This window comes from Phocoena sinus, chromosome 2, assembly GCF_008692025.1.
Source record: "Phocoena sinus isolate mPhoSin1 chromosome 2, mPhoSin1.pri, whole genome shotgun sequence".
NCBI classification, from domain to species: domain Eukaryota; kingdom Metazoa; phylum Chordata; class Mammalia; order Artiodactyla; family Phocoenidae; genus Phocoena; species Phocoena sinus.
In genome coordinates this window covers 154,832,663-154,850,635 of record NC_045764.1, presented here as the reverse complement: position 1 = coordinate 154,850,635, position 17,973 = coordinate 154,832,663, and the positions used below count along the sequence as shown (strand labels likewise).

General features: G+C 40.5%; 1 protein-coding gene across 15 annotated transcripts in view; it reads right to left on the bottom strand.

Moving 5' to 3' along the window:
* NRXN3 (neurexin 3) overlaps nt 1–17,973 on the bottom strand; it is a 1,706,389-nt gene that overhangs the window by 193,434 nt on the left and 1,494,982 nt on the right. The gene's annotated exons all lie outside the window — the stretch shown is intronic.

Below are 17,973 nucleotides of genomic sequence, written 5' to 3'. Positions count from 1 at the left end.
AGTTAATAATAGTATCCTACATTTCTCCATGGGCTTTCATCCTGAACATAAAAGCCGATGATACAAAACCACCCAAATTGCTCTCAGAGGCTGCACTGCACAGGTTACATCATTGGATTGCCCTCAACAGATATCAAAGCTGGAACCACAGAACTACCTAACAAGTGAGTAATGACACTGCAAGGTTCTGTGGGATGAATTAGGCATGTTTTCTAGAAGAGGCTAATCAGACACTGAATTGTAGGTTACTTCACAATTCAGATTTAGGATTAAAGAGGAAATGCAAGCCTGCTTGCACTCTGGGGGGCAAACAAGGCCAAGAGGAGGGGTATAGAATGGTTAGGAGCCCAAACCATAGGAGCTAGCACTATAGACTTACTCTTGGTGATACTTTCTGTAGGTATAAAGAACATAGGAAATGTATCCTCAGTGGGGCCCAGTGAAACTGAACTGGGGTTTTCCAAGTCAGATGCTGGCACCCTTCCCACACTTGTAGCCCTATTCCTAAGGTTAAGCCAAAGAAGGAGGTAATATTCAGTGCTATAGCTTTATGTTACACAGCAGAAAAGAACCTCTGTGGCCCTACATAGACTTCTGGGAGGGAAAACACAATGAATTCCAGAAGAGTAACATTAGGGCAATGAAGGTGATGGTGGTGGTGGTGACATCATCCACACCCTGGGAAGTGCCCAGAAACACTGAAATATAAATAACAATGTTATTAAAACTCTTACTCTTCTCCTTTAATAACCTATGACTAAGAGTTGGAATTAGTATTCAGAAGAAGACACGAAATGAAAGTAACCTCATGGATCAGATATAATCAGTCTCTCACAACCTCTCTGAAAGGTATCAGCACGCAGGGTGTCAGGAGGAAATGGGCAAGGAGAGAAAAGAAACATCTTTCTCCATTTCTCTAAGAGTCTGGCTTATTGGCAAACGGTTGGACTTACAAAAACAATAAAATTTAGTTGTGATTCTGATGTTCTACAAGACTGAGTCACAGTATTTGTCCACATAGTCTCTGTTATCCTCTATTTCCTTCTATTCAAGAAGAAGGAGAAGGAGGAAGCGGGGGAGGAAAGGAAGGAGGAGGATACGGGAAAAGAAGTCCAGAATCCACACAAACTAAGACATAGGAAAGACTTCACTGAATCTCAAGTTTAGTAACTTTGGTTCATCCATTCATTCATTCAATACATAAATACACTATTCATTAAGCACTCACTATGCTTAAAGTCAATAAATTGAGACTTCTGGTGAGACTTTAGGTACTGGTTTCCATATAGTTTGCTAGACTTCACTTATTTTTCCAAAAGACAGGCTTTCCTTAACTAGCCAATTTTCCTTTAGTTATGTGAACACATCTTGTGCCCAGTAAAAGGATGAATAAGGACCTAGGAGCCTTAATCGTAAAAAGTAGGAATCTAGGCTGATCAAAAGAGGCTGATTTCAGCATGCAGGGATGCTGAGATACAGGGTGGACATCATTGCTTCCTTTGTGCCCTGATAGCACAGCACACAATGTAAAATGGTGTCTGCAATACCCATGTTCTGTTCTCTGGGAGAAGCAATTCAGGTGCCTCCCCAAATGGTGACTAAACATACTCATTTTCTTAAGTTTCTAAGAAACAGGATTTCTTAAATCGCTGTTTATTGAGACACTGTGTTCTCAGCTTTGTTTTCTTTGTTTTCCTATCTCTGCACCTCCAGCACTAAACAAAATACCTACTATTAAAACATGATGCATGGATAAGTGAACCTGATGGTCGGTTCTTCTGCATCTTTCATGCCCATAATTAATAATATTATGATCCATTTTATTCTTTCTCCTTAATTCTCTGGGAATGCAGAAATGACAATATGACTTTTCTGCTTTCTCTTAAAGAGTTGGCATGTACTTCTAAGGGTGTGTGTGTGTGTGTGTGTGTGTGTGTGTGTGTGTGTGTGTGTTCTGGTACCTAATCACCCTCGTGCCTAAATAAGCAAGGCTATAATAACCTGAGTCATAATCTTTTTAGCAGAATTGAAGGACTGGAGGAGTGAAAAAACCATGACTGCAGACACCATTACTCCTCTGCCCACCCCACAAATGTGGACTGTTTATTGCATCACTGTTCCTCAATGAGAAACCACTGTATAAATCCTGGATGCATGTAAAGGACTGCTGGCGATTCAATTCACCTCAGTCACTAATTAATCATGGATGGAGAGGAGACCTTTAGACCAGCCTTCTGCAGCTTTTCAGCAGCAGCAGTGGCAAAGCACAGTTCTGGCTCACGGAGTAGGCTGATCAGTGAGATATATTCTTGGGCAGATTTTCTGCAAGATCCATAATAGATTCAGGAAAAGAGAAGATTTAATCTCTGCCAGAATAAATATTTGGTCCTTATCTTAGGTGCCACACATTTGCTATTGCAATCACTGTTTTGGGGAGGTCTTCTTAATCCTGCTAGCACGTTGCCAATGTCAGTGGAGACCCTTACTCAGATGTTTCATTGTGTTTCCTGCAGTGGTAAAAGTGCCTGTGCCGGACCTCAGATGTGGTCTTTTCACTCGCAGTAATGAAATCTCTAATGAGATTTCATTACTGCAACGTCCTTGTCATTTGTCATGGGACCACAGTGGCATTATAATCTGTGGCTAACTGCTTTGTCTCAGTTTATTATAAGCTTTGTGACAAATACCCAAACAGTTGCCCAGGCTTGAATCCATCATGCTCAGCTGCCATGAAAGTAAAGTGTGCTGGCTCATGTGTCCAGAGAAGAGATGATGTGAAGGATAAAAAGCACTGGCTTTGGAGTCAGCCCTGACTAACCTGGGGCAAGTTACTTAACTTTTCTGAACCCATTTCTTGATAATATATTATGGGGATAGGATACTAGCTTTACATACTTTGGAGGGCTGTTATAAGGCTGAAATGTTATAATTAATATGACAGTACTTTATGAATAATAAAATATTATACCAGTATAAGGTATACATGAGATCAAGAGAAGGAAACCATCCAATCATTTGACTATTTAAAACACTGTGATTGCTGGAGAAGTTCACTGGTTCGATATGATAAACATGGGTTTTAGCATATCTTGGTTCAAATAATACCTCTGATTCTTAAAGCTGCATGACCTGGGGCAGGTTGTTTAACTTCTGGTGTTTCTTTTATAAAGGATCACGTGGAGGGAGAAAGGCAAATTGCAGTGAGGATTTTAGGAAAAAACGTATGTGTGAAGCACCTGGCACAAAGCTGTGCATATTTTGGGACCTCAATAGTTTGGGACCTCAATAGTAATTGTAAGTCACCTCTTCTCTTTCTCCCCGCCCCCATCAGTGTAGTTGACACTAGTGGCATGAACCATGAGCCAAGGACGGGTTGGCGACACTGTCATTAAGAAATATTGTAAAAATAAATGTACATTTCAGCAATAGAACCACTAAAAAAAACCAACATTTGCACGGTTGATTTCCTGCCACGATTTGGTAGTTGCTCTCTCTCCACATTCCTTGGTGCCTTTTATAAGCCTCTCCAAGATAAGCAAAAGTGTAGGTGCAAAAACAGCATGACTATAAATTTTAATAACTCCATACGCTTCACCACTAAAGTTGCTACCAAGGCAATCACTTCAATCTATGTTACTCCTTGATATTAAAAACAAAGACAAGTGGTAGATCAGAAGACATTACCAAAGAATCCTCAAGTGCGTTCAGGGAAAAAACTGAACAGTACAGAAAATGGCTGTCTTTAAATAGCCAGTAAGTCGTTCTTTATCAGTAATGACTCTTTATGAGCCCCCATGGTTCCTCAAATTAGTCCAGCTCCACCTTTCTGACCCTCCATCAGCCAAAGAGCACTGATCGCTATGGAGGTGACCCAAGAGATGCTACCAACACCAGGGTCAGATTTCAGGAGCAAAAAACGCACAGGGGCAAGAAATATCCTCAGGAATCAAGAACTCCCTGAAGGCGATCTCTTCATTCATTCCAGAGTGCCCCAGGGGAAGGCAAAATGCACCATCTGCTATTTCAGAAAATTGCAGCTGACAGAAACAGAACTGGGGCTCTCAAATGTGTGCCAGGATGCTATGCAAAGGAAGCAGTTCTCAATATCTTAACTTCTAGGCTTCACACAGAATTTGTGAGTTCAGTGCTAGGTTGTAAAACAATAACAACATGAATGTGAGCCTGCCTGGGGGCCAGACACCATCAGATCTGCCATACTCATTTCAGAGTCTGGCTGATAGTAAATAAAGTAATCAGTGGCACTGTTTACCACATTTTGGTAGTTCTCCTCCATTATGGGCTCATAGGAGAGAGAAATTCTGGGTCCGCTTGTGATGGGTACGGCCAATGGACCAGTGTTGACCCATAAAATCAGGTGTTGCTACTGAGCCATCCGTTTAATTGCTGGTTTGAGGCCTGCCAGAATTCTCCCATTTGCTCTGAACCACTGCACTCAGCAAATTCCTAGCAGTGACTTCTCTGTCAATCTGGGTCACTGAGGGAGAATGACAACAAGCCACACTACAATCGACATGGAAAACATGAGAAACAAAGCTTGGTTGCTTTATGCCACCAAATATTGGTATTTGAAGCTGTCTTTTACTGCAGCATAACCCAGACTATCTGGATGATGGAGTAGGTGCTCAACAAGTATTTTTAACAGAATAATTTTCAAATTCCCACAATTACCCTTAAAATATTTTTCTTTTTTGAATGTAGAAGCATTTAGGAGAATCCAGCTATATTTTATTAAGCCAGACATGAAAGAGATTTGCAAAGATGTAAAACAATGCCATTAACAGTAATTTTTAAAATACTGTTTTTCAAAAATTGTTATTTATGTGAACATGAATTGGGCTTATTACTCATTTCTAAATGGATTAATAGACAGCTACTTTAAATGTTTCATGGTTTTAATTTCTAACAGGGTAAACATCACTAGATATAACTCACGTTAACAAAAGCTCTTTGGGCTTATCATTTTTTTAAGTTTAAAGGGGTCTTAAGACCAAAAGATTTGAGAACTGCTAAGTTAGTTGATCTGGAAGGTTTATTCCACTTAAAAAACTTCATTATACTCTTGTGTTCAGAGTTCCAGGTAAAATGATAAAAAATTAGATTTGCTCTATCTTTTCATTCTAAGACATAGCCTAACAATTTAGTATAAAAATTGAATTTTACCTACATTTCTTTTATTTTAAAAAAATTTTTAAATTTAACTTATTTTTTTATACAGCAGGTTCTTATTAGTCATCCATTTTATACACATCAGTGTATACATGTCAAACCCAATCTCCCAATTCATCACACCGTCACCCCCACCCCCCTGCCGCTTTCCCCCCTTGGTGTCCATACGTTTGTTCTCTACATCTGTGTCTCAGTTTCTGCCCTGCAAACCAGTTCATCTGTACCATTTTTCTAGGTTCCACATATATATGTTAATATACGATATTTGTTTTTCTCTTTCTGACTTACTTCACTCTGTATGACAGTCTCTAGGTCCATCCACGTTTCGACAAATGACCCAATTTCGTTCCTTTTTATGGCGGAGTAATATTCCATTGCATATATGTACCACATCTTCTTTATCCATTCATCTGTTGATGGGCATTTAGGTTGCTTCCATGACCTGGCTATTGTAAGTAGTGCTGCAATGAACATTGGGGTGCATGTGTCTTTTTGAATTATGGTTTTCTCTGGGTATATGCCCAGTAGTGGGATTGCTGGATCATACGGTAATTCTATTTTTAGTTTTTTAAGGAACCTCCATACTGTTCTCCATAGTGGCTGTATCAATTTACATGCCCACTCACAGTGCAAGAGAGTTCCCTTTTCTTCACACCCTCTCCAGCATTTGTTGTTTGTAGATTTTCTGATGATGCCCATTCTTACTGGTGTGAGGTGATACCTCATTGTAGTTCTGATTTGCATTTCTCTAATAACTAGTGATGTTGAGCAGCTTTTCATGTGCTTCTTGGCCATCTGTATGTCTTCTTTGGAGAAATCTCTATTTAGGTCTTCTGCCCATTTTTGGATTGGTTGTTTGTTTTTTTAATATTGAGCTGCATGAGCTGTTTATATATTTTGGAGATTAATCCTTTGTCCGTTGATTCGTGTGCAAATATTTTCTCCTATTCTGAGGGTTGTATTTTCACCTTGTTTATGGTTTCCTTTGCTGCGCAAAAGCTTTGAAGTTTCATTAGGTCCCATTTATTTTTGTTTTTATTTCCACTACTCTAGGAGGTGGATCAAAAAAGATCTTGCCGTGATTTATGTCAAAGAGTGTTCTCCCTATGTTTTCCTCTAAGAGTTTTATAGTGTCCGGTCTTACATTTAGGTCCGTAATCCATTTTGAGTTCATTTTTGCGTATGGTGTTAGGGACTGTTTTAATTTCATTCTTTTACATGTAGCTGTCCAGTTTTCCCAGCACCACTTATTGAAGAGACTGTCTTTTCTCCATTGTATATCCTTGCCTCCTTTGTCATAGATTAGTTGACCATAGGTGCATGGGTTTACCTCTGGGCTTTCTATCCTGTTCCATTGATCTATGTTTCTGTATTTGTGCCAGTACCATATTGTCTTGATTACTGTAGCTTTATAGTATAGTCTGAAGTCAGGGAGTCTGATTCCTCTAGCTCTGTTTTTCTCCCTCAAGACTGCTTTGGCTATTCCTCCTTTGTCATAGATTAGTTGACCATAGGTGCGAGGATTTATCTCCGGGCTTTCTATCCTGTTCCATTGATCTATGCTTCCGTTTTTGTGCCAGTACCATATTGTCTTGATTACTGTAGCTTTATAGTACAGTCTGAAGTCAGGGAGTCTGATTCCTCTAGCTCCGTTTTTTCCCCTCAAGACTGCTTTGGCTATTTGGGGTCTTTTGTGTCCATACAAATTTTAAGAATTTTTGTTCTAGTTTTGTAAAAAATGCCATTGGTAATTTTCTGTTTTTTTTTTTTTTTTTTTTTTTTTTTTGCGGTACGCGGTCCTCTCACTGTTGTGGCCTCTCCCGTTGCAGAACACAGGCTCCGGACACACAGGCACAACGGCCATAGTTCACCGGCCCAGCCGCTCTGCGGCATGTGGGATCTTCCCAGACCGGGGCACGAACCCGTGTCCCCTGCATCGGCAGGCAGACTCTCAACCACTGCACCACCAGGGAAGCCCGCCATTGGTAATTTGATAAGGATTGCATTGAATCTGTAGATTGCTTTGGGTAGTATAGTTATTTTCACCACATTGATTCTTCCAATCCAAGATCATGGTATGTCTCTCCATCTGTTTGTATCTTCTTTAATTTCTTTCATCAGTGTCTTATAGTTTTTTGCATACAGGTCTTTTGTCTATCCAGGTAGGTTTATTCCTAGGTATTTTATTCTTTTTGTTGCAATGGTAAATGGGAGTGTTTCCTTAAGTTCTCTTTCAGATTTTTCATCATTAGTGTATAGGAATGCAAGACATTTCTGTGCATTAATTTTGTATCCTGTAACTTTACCAAATTCATTGATTACCTCTAGTAGTTTTCTGGTGGCATCTTTAGGATTTTCTATGTATATCATGTCATCTGCGAACAGTGACAGTTTTACTTCTTCTTTTCCAATTTGTATTCCTTTTATTTCTTTTTCTTCTCTGATTGCTGTGGCTAGGACTTCCAAAACTATGTTGAATAATAATGGCAGGAGTGGACAACCTTGTCTTATTCCTGTTCTTAGAGGAAATGCTTTCAGTTTTTCACCACTGAGAATGTTTGCTCTGGGTTTGTCATATATGGCCTTTATTATGTTGAGGTAAGTTCCCTCTATGCCCACTTTCTGGAGAGTTTTTATCATAAATGGGTGTTGAATTTTGTCAAAAGCTTTCTCTCTATCTATTGAGATGATCATATGGTTTTTATTCTTCAATTTATTAAGATTGTGTATCACATTGATTGATTTGTGTATATTGAAGAATCCTTGCATCCCTGGGATAAATCTCACTTGATCATGGTGTATGATTCTTTTAATGTGTTGTTGGATTCTGTTTGCTAGTACTTTGTTGAGGATTTTTGCATCTATATTCATCAGTGATATTGGTCTGTACTTTTCTTTTTTTGTAGTATCTTTGTCTGGTTTTGGTATCAAGGTGATGGTGGCCTCATAGAATGAGTTTGGGACTGTTCCTTCCTCTGCAATTTTTTGGAAGAGTTTGAGAAGGATGGGTATTAGCTCCTCTCTAAATGTTTGATAGAATTCGCCTGTGAAGCCATCTGGTCCTGGACTTTTGTTTGTTGGAAGGTTTTTAATCATAGTTTCAGTTTCATTATTTGTGATTGGTCTGTTCATATTTTCTAGTTCTTCCTGGTTCAGTCTTGGAAGGTTATACCTTTCTAAGAATTTTTCCATTTCTTCCAGGTTGTCCATTTTATTGGCATAGAGTTGCTTGTAGTAGTCTCTTAGGATGCTTAGTATTCCTGCGGTGTCTGTTGTATGTTCTCCTTTTTCATTTCTAATTTTGATTGGAGTCCTCTCCCTCTTTTTTTTTTGATGAGTCTGGTTAATGGTTTATCAGTTTTGTTTATCTTCCCAAAGAAGCAGCTTTTAGTTTTATTGATCTTTGCTACTGTTTTCTCTGTTTCTATTTCATTTATTTCTGCTCTGATCTTTATTCTTTTCCTTCTGCTAATTTTGCACTTTGTTTGTTCTTCTTTCTCTAGTTCCTTTAGGTGTAAGGTTAGATTGTTTATTTGAGATTTTTCTTGTTTCATGAGGTAGGCTTGTATAGCTATAAACTTCCCTCTTAGAACTGCTTTTGCTGCATCCCATAGGTTTTGGATCATCGTGTGTTCATTGTCATTTTTCTCTAGGTGTTTTTTGATTTCCCCTTTGATTTCTTCAGTGATCTCTTGGTTATTTAGTAACATATTTTTTAGCCTCCATGTGTTTATGTTTTCTACGTTTTTTTCCCTGTAATTGATTTCTAATCTCATAGCGTTGTGGTCAGAAATGATGCTTGATATGATTTCAGTTTTCTTAAATTTACTGAGGCTTGATTTGTGACCCAAGATGTGATCTATCCTGGAGAATGTTCCGTGCGCACTTGAGAAGAAAGTGTAATCTGCTGTTTTTGGATGGAATGTCCTATAAATATCAATTAAATCTATCTAGTCTATTGTGTCATTTAAAGCTTCTGTTTCCTTATTTATTTTCATTTTGGATGATCCGTCAATTGGTGTAAGTGAGGTGTTAAAGTCCTGAACGATTATTGTGTTACTGTCAATTTCCTCTTTTATAGTTGTTAGCAGTTGCCTTATGTATTGAGGTGCTCCTATGTTGGGTGCATAAGTATATACAATTGTTGTATCTTCTTCTTGCATTGATCCTTTGGTCATTATGTAGTGTCCCTCTTTATCTCTTGTAACAGTGTTTATTTTAAAGTCTATTTTATCTGATACGAGTATCGCTACTCCAGCTTTCTTTTGCTTTCCATTTGCATGGAATATCTTTTTCCACCCCCTCACTCTCAATCTGTGTGTCCTTAGGTCTGAAGTGGGTCTCTTGTAGACAGTATATATATGGGTCTTGTTTTTGTATCCATTCAGCAAGACTGTGTCTTTTGGTTGGAGCATTTAATCCATTCATGGTCAAGGTAATTATCGATATGTGTGTTCCTATGAGCATTTTCTTAATTGTTTTGGATTTGTTTTTGTAGGTCCTTTTCTTGTCTTGTGTCTCCCACTTAGAGATGTTTCTTTAGCATGTTTTGTAGAGCTGGTTTGGTGGTGCTGAATTCTCTTACCTTTTGCTTGTCTGAAAAGCTTTTGATTTCTCCATCGAATCTGAATGAGATCCTTGCCAGGTAGACTAATCTTGGTTGTAGGTTCTTCCCTTTCATCACTTTAAGTATATCATGCCACTCCCTTCTGGCTTGTAGAGTTTCTGCTGAGAAATCAGCTGTTAACCTTATGGGAATTCCCTTGTATGTTATTTGTTGTTCTTCCCTTGCTGCTTTCAATAATTTTTCTTTGTCTTTAATTTTTGCCAATTGATTACTATGTGTCTCAGCGTGTTTCTCCTTGGGTTTATCCTGTATTGGACTTTGTGTGCTTCCTGGACTTGGGTGGCTCTTTCCTGTCCCACGTTAGGGAAGTTTTCGACTATAATCTCTTCAAATATTTTCTCTGGTCCTTTCTCTCTCTCTTCTCCTTCTGGGACCCCTATAATGTGAATGTTGTTTCATTTAATGTTGTCCCCAAGGTCTCGTAGGCTGTCTTCATTTCTTTTCATTCTTTTTTCTTTATTGTGTTCCGCAGCAGGGAATTCCACCATTATGTCTTCCAGGTCACTTATCCGTTCTTCTGCCTCAGGTATTCTGCTATTGATTCCTTCTAGTGCAGTTTTCATTTCAGTTATTGTATTGTTCATCTCTGTTTGTTTGTTCTTTAATTCTTCTCGAACTTTGTCAAATATTTCTTGCATCTTCTCAATCTTTGCCTCCATTCCTTTTCCGAGGTCCTGGATCATCTTCACTATCATTATTCTGAATTCTTTTTTTGGAACGTTGCCTATCTCCACTTCATTTAGTTGTTTTTCTGGGGTTTTATCTTTTCCTTTATCTGGTACATAGCCCTCTGTCTTTTCATCTTGTCTATCTTTCTGTGAATGTGGTTTTGTTCCACAGGCTGCAGGACTGTAGTTCTTCTTGCTTCTGCTGTTTGCCCTCTGGTGGATGAGGCTATCTAAGAGGTTTATGCACGTTAGATGGGAGGGACTGGTGGTGTGTAGAGCTGACTGTTGCTATGGTGGGGGGAGCTCCGTAAAACTTTAATCCGCTTGACTGCTGATGGGTGGGCCTGGGTTCCCTCCCTTTTGGTTGTTTGGCCAGAGGCAACCCAACATTGGAGCCTACCTGGGCTCTTTGGTGGGGCTAATGACACACTCTGGAAGGGTTCACACCAAGGAGTACTTCCCAGAACTTCTGCTGCCAGTGTCCTTGTCCCCAAGGTGAGCCACAGCCAGCCCCCGCCTCTGCAGGAGACTGTCCAACACCAGCAGGTAGGTCTGGTTCAGTCTCCCCTGGGGTCACTGCCTCTCTCCCTGGGTCCCAATGCACACACTACTTTGTGTGTGCCCTGCAAGAGTGGAGTCTCTGTTTCTCCCAGTCCGTCAAAGTCCTGAAATCAAATCCCTCTAGCCTTCAAAGTATGATTCTCTAGGAATTCCTCCTCCCATTGTTGGACCCCCAGGTTGGGAAGCATGACATGGGGCCCAGAACCTCCACTCCAGTGGTTGGACTTCTGTGGTATAAGTGTTCTCCAGACTGTGAGTCACCCACCCAGCAGTTATGGGATTTGATTTTACTTTGATTGTGCCCCTCCTACCGTCTCATCGTGGCTTCTCCTTTGTCTTTGGACGTGGGGTATCATTTTGATGAGTTCTGGTGTCTTTCTGTCGCTGATTGTCCAGCAGCTAGTTGTGATTCTGGTGTTCTAGCAGGAGGGAGTGAGAGCACATCCTTCTACTCTGCCATCTTGGTTCCAATCCCCCCTCCAAATTTTATAGGTTAAAAAGATGAAGATTCAGACAATTGAGAATTCGCACGAGTACTAAAATATATATTTAATATTAGAATACAGGTCTGTCTGACTTTAAAACCCATGGGTTTTCCACCTTGTTATGTTTCCATCATACGTATTCAAGTTGCAACTGAGTTATTTATAGAAAATGGTATATGTATTACATATTATACACTTTACATCTGTATAACCTGCCTAACCTGTCTGCCTAACATACTTGTGTGTATTTCAAATGTAGGGATCCTAACAGGTGCTCAGCAAACACTTGTTAAATTAATGCATAAGTGAATGAATGAATATAAATTATAATGTGTGGTTGTGATAGAAAAAACTGTGTTAATATGCTTTTATACCATGGGAGGCTAACTAGGATTTGAACAGTCTGGGATAAAGCAGTGAATTGGTCATTTGTACTGAGAAATTTTTTTGCAATAAATCTTGGGCAAAACATATAGTCTCATTATGCTTTATATATGCAATTTGTAAAATACAAAAGGATAAGGTGCAATTTACTTGATTCATCAGATAATTTTGACTATGAGAGGATTCTATTGGCGTTCACTAGGATAAAACACCCTGCATTTATTAGATCATGTATGGGTTCTTTATGTGGCTATTAATTACCTTTCAGTGAAGATCATAAGTCCATTCTTTCAATATTATAATCTCCTTGTTCCAGACCCAAGACAACTGTTAGATAATAAGCAGTGAGTGTGCATTTCTGGTGTGCAAAGCCATGTGCTATGAAGGTCTCTCCCTCAAGAAGTCCAAGATAGAGAATAATCCTATCCGGAATCACCCACACCGACAAGGCTCCAACCTGTGCAACTGCGAGAGGGTTTGGACTTCCACTGTCATCTCATGGCAATGACCCAGTCTCCTTCCTTCGAGGAGCTTAAATGTGGCTGTGTGTGTGGCAGGAAGGGCAGGGAGGGAAGAAGAAAATGTCTGCTCTGGGTCCCGGAGACTTTAAGATCTAGAAGCAGAAGACCTGAGCCCAGTCAAGCTCTGTATCTTGTTGCCCAGATGATCTGGAACAGGTCTCAACTGTCGGTATGAAAAATAAGAACAACAATACAAAGACAACAATAATAATAATGCCTGTGTTGAATGGTACTTAAGAGAAATGAATAAAATCTTGGCAAATTATGAAGTGCTGCTCAAAGGTTGATATAAACATAATGTTAATGGTGGGGGTGAAGATGGTGATAATAGTAAAGATAGTGAAGATAACTGGGTAAGAAATAGCATGACAGATGATGGGTGAGTCAGAGGCTTTTGCACACACCCTAAACCATACTTCTCTGTGTATTTGAAATGACTGTCTCCCATTCAAGATCATCAACTCCAGAATCCGTACAGACTGTCCCTAGAAAATTCATGTTAAATGGCTTGGAAATAAATTCTATTTTCCTAAATCTGCACAGGTCTCTGTGACCTTTGTGCTCACCCAGCAAAATTGTATCCATCTTCCCCCCCGCCCCCAGCTGCAGTTGTGCTTCTCCTGTTGTTTTCCTGATGTCTGGTTGCACGAGGTCAATCAATTAAAGTGGATTAGATCCACAGGCCGAAAGACTAACAGAGGGTCAGGAGAGATAAGACTGATAAATAGCTCAAGACAGTTCCATCTCTAACTCCCAGAAAAGAAAAAAAAGAGAGAGAGAGCATGGATGACAGCTCAGGACAACAGGAACTCTGACCCAAGGAGGGAAATCAAGGAAGGACGAGACAGCTGGTGCAAGTAAATAAGATGCAAGTCAGAGCCAGGGCTCTAACAATCACCGGTTACATGCCGGCATCCTGAGTCATCATGTCCTTCAAATCCACTCTGAACATGCATTTCGTATTGACAGACCCCAATGTCACACTGCCTCATTTGGTAGTTAAGTCTGACTATAAAGTGAAAATTAAAAGTTCATTTCCGTAGGAGTCCCAGTGTTTCACCAGGGCCTGCAGCAGTCTCCTGGCAGGATTCAGGTGACAGCTGGCAGGGCAGTGCTGACTAAAACCCAGTACAGACTGAACATCTCCCATAAATGCCTTGCTTCTTCCCCAAATCTCTGCCACAGCTGTGAGGAACCACCCAATGGCCTTAATAAAGAGACCTTAAGCCCTGTGCTCACAGTAACATCAAAATCCTCAAAATTAGGAAGCACTTTTTAAATCACCAAGAATTCTTCCAGAATATCTTACATCTTTTTATTTTACATTATAATCCCAGTTCTATTTTTCAAAAAATTATACATACACGTACATATATATATATATATATATATATATATACACATAGATACAGACAGAGAGAGAGAGAGAGGGTGGGGGGAGGGAAGGAGAAAGGGAAGAACGTCTGGAAGGATAATACCAAATTGGTACTACGTGCACTATCTGGGACGTAAAGTGGGGTCTAGCGGCAACAGAAACTAACTTTGTGAGTTTCTACACTGTTGAATTTTACAGAGAGCATATGTTGATGGAATAATCACGTTTTTGCTTTTTAAAAAATTCAGACAAAAATTTTTCACCGAGAAAATGCATCTCAAAATGGCTTGTCCCCCCCACCCCCGCGCCCACCTGGCACGTACGCACACTGTGTGCGCGCGCGCGCGCGCACACACAGCGTGAAAGCAGAGTGTCTTACATCTCACCTACACACTTACAAAGCGTGGTCCTGGAAGCAGCATCAGCATCAGCATCACTTAGGAACTCATTAGAAATGTAAATTCTTGGATCTAAAACCAGACTCTGAATCAGAAACCCTGGAGTGGGACCCAGCAATCTGTATGTTCACAAGCTCTCCTGGTGATTTAGATACTTGCTAAAGTCTGGGAATGAACTCCTTATATTAATGTTTTGGTTCCACTAGGGCTATGGTTTCAACTGGGGTGATTTGGTACCCAGGGACATTTGGCAATGCCTGGAGACATTTTTGCTTGTCACAACTAGGGTTGGGGTGCTAATGGTCTCTAGGGGGTATAGGCCAGAAATGTTGCTCAGTATCCAACAATACACAGCCAAGAAATACCTGCCCTATAGTATGAATAGTGTCACTATTGAAGACTCTGCAGTAGGGAGTACAAAACTTCAGCCACACAGCAAACACCCATAAGGCATACATTGCATGACAAAAACTGATCTACAAACATTTACATATATAGAGTCTAATTCATTGCTCACAATACTCCTTCTATGAGGGATGTATTCATGCACACAACACATACAATACACACGTGTACCTGAGGGCATGCCCGTGTGTACATATATGTGAGTTTTGAATATCTGGTCTAAACTCGTCTGGCCCTCAGAGCACAGGGTGAGCAACGAGTATGTGTGGATAATCTGACTTGCTCCTACTCTATGTTCTATTCAAGTGCCCTTTTTACAGAGGTAAACTTGGCAAAGCAAGCTCACACAGCCAGCAAGTGGCGGGTCTACAATACATGTCCTGTGATATTTTCCCTGTCTGCTCTTGGTAACCCCTTTCTCTTATCACTCATTGTTACTTCCCTAGGAAAGCCTCCCAGTACATCTCCCCGGGCACAGCGACATTAGTTGATAATTCCAAACCCAGTTTAGTCCCTTGACCCTTCACTACAGACTAGGTCATTCTAGTCAGTTTCCATGAAGAGGTATAATCAGTTCTGAGTGGGCTTCAAAGGAGAAACTCCCTGTCCTAGAACTAGATATTCCAGTCCAAGGAAGAGCAGCAGCTCCCATAGGGAAGACAGACCAGCAAACAGCTCATAACCTTTCAAGACCTATTCTGTGGCGGTAAGGAAACCTTCAGTGATTCTCCAAAATGCTTCACTATTTGCCTATCTTTCAAGTGACAGACTGAGTTAACCTTATGGCTTCAGGGAGAATGGACCTAGGTGAATAATAAACCTCAACCAAGAATTCTTGGTTTAATAAGCAAGGCATTCTCAGTCATTCCCATAGATGAATTCCCAGGCTAAACCCTATACCATTTTCTAACCAAAGAGAAAAAAAATAGTATACACATTTCAGAACTGAGAGATTTAGTACTTTGTGATTACCAGAAAACACAATGTAGATGACTGCATTTTTTTATGATGCCTTTGGAGAATGGGTATGCGAAAGACGCAGAAGGCAGAATGGCCTGCAGCAGAGATCAGCAACTATGGCCAAATTTGGCTGTTGCCTGTTCATGTAAATAAAGTTTTATTGGGACACAGCTGTGCTCGTTCATTTCTATATTGTCTTTGGCTGCTGTAGCACTACAACAGCAGAGCTGAGCAGTTGCAACAGAGATCACGTGGCCTATAAGCCTAAAATATCTACTGTCTGCCCCTTCACAGAAAAAGTTTGCTGACCCCTGTTATAAAAGCTTGCACAATTTAGCTGGCCGTGATTTTTTTCTTTTCTTTTCTTTTCTTTTTTTTTGTGGTACGTGGGCCCTCTCACTGCTGAGGCCTCTCCCGCTGTGGAGCACAGGCTCCAGACGCGCAGGCCCAGCGGCCATGGCTCACGGGTCCAGCCGCTCCGCGGCATGTGGGATCTTCCCGGACCGGGGCACGAACCCGTGTCCCTTGCATCGGCAGGCGGACTCTCAACCACTGCGCCACCAGGGAAGCCCCCATGGTTTTTTTCTTTCGTTTTTGATCAATGGTTTATGTTAACATGGTCAGAGTAACTCAAATAGGAGTGGGAAAGTCAAATGAGGAGCCTGTACCGACTCATTCAACTATTTCTGACAAATAGAGCACATTTCTAATAAGACAAAATATATAAAAATTCATCCTATTTAGGCATAAACCAATCTATCTCAGATCCATTAAGGCTAGTTTAGGTACTAAAATCAATTCAATATAACACTGTTTGAAGGTGGGCAGCTGCAGATACAGAGAAATAAATTAGAGGCTTCTGGCAAAAGATGATGGTAGCTAGGAATAGGCTGGTAACAGAGGGGATGGAGCGAAGTTGTAAAGTTATTAAAATTATAATGATATGACATTTTCTTTCTGAAAATGTATCTAGTTCTGTGGAGTGAATCATGTACATGTTAAAGGCTTGGGACTCTAAAAGCCAGCACACATCATTCTGATGCCAGGACTTGAGTTTATTACATTCGATGGAATGAAAGCAGAGAATAGCATTGCAACCCAATGTATATCTCAGTCTCCAGGGCTCCCATGCATCTGCAAGACACTTGAGTCCCTTGAGTGATAAATGGTGATTAACTGAGCTCTCTTGGTTTACCTGCAAGGAGAATCTACTGTGTCATCATCGTGGGAAGAACACACTGAAATAGGGGTTCATTTTTCCTTTCCTAGTTATCGTAAAGAAAATAGCCAGCAGACTCTAATATATCAGCAGTGCCTGTCTGCACGCAGGGACGGTGGTGTGTATGTGTCCTGGAGATAGCGTTGCAGCGAGGTATTTCATCCAGGTGATATTTTACGGTCCTCCTCTTTGTCAACTATCACCACTGTAACAGTCTCTCTTGGATCTTATCAGCATTTCTAATTCAAAAGGTTGATTCTGACCTACCCCCAACCATCATAATAAAAGCAAGACAGGAAAGAAAAGGGAAATTTAAACAAGCTGTAGCAAGTAAGAAGGCAGGTTTTCTGGCCTCCATGCCAGTGTCATAGTCACTGTAGGGGACAGTAATCTGGGCATCCGGGCAAAAGTATGAAAGGAAGGACACCTTCCATGGGCCGGGGGTGAGATTAAGTAAAAGTCACCCAAATGGGAGACCTGAAAACGTGTCACAGGGAGCTGACTCATGCCTTTGGAAAACCATCCAACATAGCAGCACTGAGAAATATTTCAAAGCTGCCTGCTCTTGTGATAGAATAGTTAGAGAACACATAACCTTATTTTAGTTTACTTGAATTTAATATCGCTACCAAACTGTAATGTACGTTTCAGGCAAATGGGAGAAATACCCCTGAGAAACTAGGAAGTCACTGCTCCTCTATGATCTGGCATGCACTGTGAGTCACCCGGAAGCTAGCCACAGCTTCAGATACACAAATTATCCATGGCGTTTATAATAAATCCATGCACAATATGAAGAAGTATTTATATTATGGCATTTCAAGGGCACAAACATTCCTTATTCTCTCTCTTCTTTATGAGTGTGCTATAGTCTTATTCACTGATATAAAGATGCTAAATGATTTCATCCAAAAGTCTAAGGAACACGTTGCTAGGGAAATAGAGTTGTGTGTATGCATGCCCATGGGTGTGTGTGCATGTGCGTGTGTATGTGTGTTTAAATAAGACCTTAAAACTTAACATACCCAAAAGCTAGTTTCTCTGACCCTCTCCTTTGCTTTTTAAGTAAAGTGATGATGATTCAGGAGAATCTAAACTTCTCTGTGTCCATCAAAAGGCATCTGTAGTCAAGCTCTAATCTTGCCCCTGTATAGTCCCTGAACAGTCAGTGGAATGCTTGGGA